Here is a 3,912-nt window from a genome sequence, read left to right as displayed (position 1 = left end):
TATAAGTGTATACTGAGTATTTGTGAATGATCGGACAGACAGCGAATATGCGTGTATGGCATGATTCCCGTCGGTCGGCCGCACGTCGGCCGTTGCTCATGGATCACATCATACCCACACAAAGCTATTTCTGCTTCGTCTACATACCCCGACCATGTGTACGCGCTCGTGTGCATCAAATTGCACCTCGCATCCGTAGAAGAATCGAAGAACGTTCGTAGGAGTAGTTAGGTTCATGCATGCGTGCACGTAACGGAAAATCGAGGGGTCGCCGTCACGAATATACTCAAGATTCCGGCCGAAACTTGATAGCAACCTTTTTTCTTTTCTTTTTTTGCGGATGAGCAACCCATTTGATATGCGTGTATCTGCGTAGAGAGCACATACGTATCTTAATGGCTAAGCTTGGGCCTACACGTACACACTCCTACTAGCTAGTACTAGAAGTATGACTACTGTATATCTTATAGATGCATGTATGGTCTCCTCCTACGCAGAGTATCCACTGTCCAACATCATGTATGGTCTCGCCCAGAGTGAATAAACACGGCGGGGTCATGCCCGGTGCGCTCTCGCCATCGAGACGTAACGTCCGTATCAGGCAGTGCACTGCTCGCGGCAATGCACCGGTCGCCTCTATTTATAGCCTCCCACGCCCCATCCTTTTCTACATCCCAGGCTCAACAATCACCAAAGTACACACACCACACTAATCAAGTACACATCCAGATCCAGGCCATCAAGTTACCCAGAGAAAGATCACCATATCACACATAGCGCCATGTCTGGCGTGTGGGTGTTCCGCAACGGGGTGGTGAAGCTGGTGGAGAACCACCCGGCGTCGGCGGCGGGACCTCCCGACGGCAGGGCGGTCCGGCGCAAGGCGCTGCTGCACACGCCCACGGGGAGGTGGTCGCCTCCTACGCCTCGCTGGAGCGCAAGCTCGTCGCGCTCGGCTGGGAGCGCTACTATGCCGGTGGGGGCGGCACCGCCGGTGACTGCATGCTCAGGTTCCACAAGCGCTCCTCCGTCGACCTCATCTCCCTCCCCAAGGACTTCGGCCAGTTCAGCTCCGTCCACATGTACGACATCGTCATCAAGAGCCGCGACGCCTTCCGCGTCATCGACGTCTAGGCTTGCTGGCTGGCTGATCGTCCAGCCATTCGATAGAAGCAAGCACAGCTAGCTCGTGCGCGCTGGCCGCCGCCACCGTCGCATCCTCATCGATCTCCGCTGGTTAACTTTTCCACCTTGTGTATGTGTGTACGTGCCCTGCACGTATATGCGTGTTTATGTATATGTACATGGTGTATTGACGTATATGTAGATATACATGCTGCGTGTGTATTGTGGTTAATTATTATTTTGTCTACTAGTATTATGCTATCGATGTGCCATGTGCGGGGACCTTGTGTATCACTTGCCACTTGCTGGTCTTCTTTTGATCAAGCTTGTTTGGTATAGTAATGATTTGGAGAGGCCATTAGAAAATTATTCACTCCAAACTAATATGTGGTTGAAATTGAATGGTTAGCAGGGTAGTTATACATATTGTTTTGTCTCAAAAGGCGGCATATTATTTAGTAGAAGGTGATGTTTTCGCTGATAGCGAGACGTCTATTCTCGCTTTGTCAATCTTAAAGCACCACGACTCTGGTGGACTGGTGGTATATCTGCTATGTTGTGTTGTATTCGGTGTTTCTAATAGAATGTTTGTTTTGTGAATGCTGTGCAGCTTCTGATCCGATTACATATATTTAAACTTGTATCGGATAACGCCATTTTGCAAAATTGAATTTTGGATGAAGCAAAATGAAAGGTTGACAGGTGCTAGGTTCCTAGGACTGTGCTTCAAAAGAATGGTCTGGTGCAACTTTTTGCAGGTTTGAAGAAACCCAAACGCAAGCTCTCCACTTGGAGTGATTTTGTTAGTACAATATGGACACACACGCGGTGTCATACCAACACACTCACAAAATCACACATCGTCCTACTGTAGGCACTTGTTATCAACTGGAATGGCATTTCCCATTGATAAAGGAATAATACATACATATTGGTGGGACGCACAAAGACACCGAAACTATGATCTTACAGGTGGTGGGCTAAGGATTGATCCACCTCCATAGATCATTTAACCTGTGTTTGGTCATTATGGGCATTCCGCATTTCCACGCTTTATTGAGAAATTCGTCTGATCTCATATTCCATAGGTTTCAACAAACAGTGACATTTACTTTTGATTTTTTTCTACTTGTAAACCGTTAAGGAATCACACCGTTTCATCCCAAATGAGCACATCATATTAGCATGAGTCACTGTTAAGATCTCGTATAATGAACATAAAACACTAATGCGATGATATCCTCCACCGATATCCTCCGTTGGAGACGGCCACAAGAATCGTCACCAAAGGCGATGGTGACATCAGTGGAGAAAATAGAGCTATTAGCGGCACAAGAGAGAATCGCCGGATATGTTTTCATTAAAATATCTCAGAGGATACTGTCATATACACTCTCAACATCTGTGTCAGCATGAATACTATAATACATTAAAAATTTCATGTGCATTTCCAACTCCTTATTTATAAACCATGACTTTTACTTTCAGTATGTTTTCTCTTTGTGAACCGCCACAGTGTCAGACCATTTCGGCACAAATGAACACATCTTATTATTGGCTATTTTGTGTCACTGCCAACAACCTGTATGATCACAGATTTCCTCCGCCGATATCCTTCGTTAGACAACCGCAAGAATCATCACCAAAGGCGATGGCGGCATCAATGAAGACAAAGGATTTTATTAGTGGCGCAAGAAAGAGGCACCGGATATGGTGATGCCCCTGCAAATCAAGGACTGATGCGGTTTCGCTAAAACCTAACACGTATTATTGGACACATCTACGGAAATCATCACAAAAACTTTCGCAAAATGATGTTGTTGCCTTTGACTTCGGTTCGTTCTCTGCCCCGCAACCCCCACTTGCGTTCCTTCTTCTTTTCTCCCCTTGAAATCAGGTAGATACATTTCAGACATCGACATGAAGATTCCTGCATACCTTCAGGCTCCAGTTTCCCTTGAGAGTAGTGGATAATTGCTTGGTTCTCTATGCCGACGGAGGTACGAATGGTGTGGCTGCAATGTGTTTATTCCTTATTAAGGGAGAGAGAGCGAGAGAGAGAGAGAAAGAGAGAGAGAGAGAGAGAGAGAGAGAGAGAGAGAGAGAGGGAGGGGGAGAGGGCATGCAAATGCAAGTAGGTGTACGTTGTATTTTCACAGCCTAGCCTACAACATTTGGAAATTTTAAGTGCCAACTATGGGTGCAGGTGGGTCGTCCCTCGGGTGTGCGGGCGGCGAGGGGCGGCGGTCATTGCTGCATCGGCGGTGGCTCCACGCTGGCCAACCGCTGATTCTTGGTGTTGCTCTGCCCTTCGCCCGATCTACTCCAATCCGCGCCGGCTCTGGCTCCCGATAGTTGTGGTCGTCCTCCCCGTATGTTGTCTCCATGGATCTGGTCGGAGGGTGTGGATCCGGAGGAAACTTCTGGCCGGCGCGGCGGCCACATCAAAGTCTGACACCTTTGGGTGCCGATCCCCTCCTTGGAGGCTCCGATGAGGATCCTCCTATTGGGGAACGTAGTAATTTCAAAAAATTCCTGCGCACACGCAAGATCATGGTGATGCATAGCAACGAGAGGGGATAGTGTCATCTACGTACCCTCGTAGACCGTAAGCGGAAGCGTTGTGACAACGCGGTTGATGTAGTCGTACGTCTTCACAATCGACCGATCCTCAGTACCGAACGTACGGCACCTCCGCGTTCAGCACACGTTCAGCTCAGTGACATCTCGCGAACTCATGATCCAGTAGAGCTTTCGGGAAGAGCTTCGTCAGCACGACAGCGTAGT

The 3,912-nt window shown here is 48.2% G+C and overlaps 1 pseudogene; it reads left to right on the top strand.

Annotated features, from left to right (window-relative positions):
* The first annotated feature begins 700 nt into the window (after window positions 1-700).
* LOC119273011 lies at window positions 701-1,521 on the top strand (annotated as a pseudogene).
* The last annotated feature ends 2,391 nt before the right edge of the window (window positions 1,522-3,912 follow it).

Source organism: Triticum dicoccoides, chromosome 3A (assembly GCF_002162155.2).
Source record: "Triticum dicoccoides isolate Atlit2015 ecotype Zavitan chromosome 3A, WEW_v2.0, whole genome shotgun sequence".
In the NCBI taxonomy this organism is placed as follows: domain Eukaryota; kingdom Viridiplantae; phylum Streptophyta; class Magnoliopsida; order Poales; family Poaceae; genus Triticum; species Triticum dicoccoides.
Note: the sequence above shows the minus strand (reverse complement) of the source record. Positions and strands in the feature narration are given on the sequence as shown.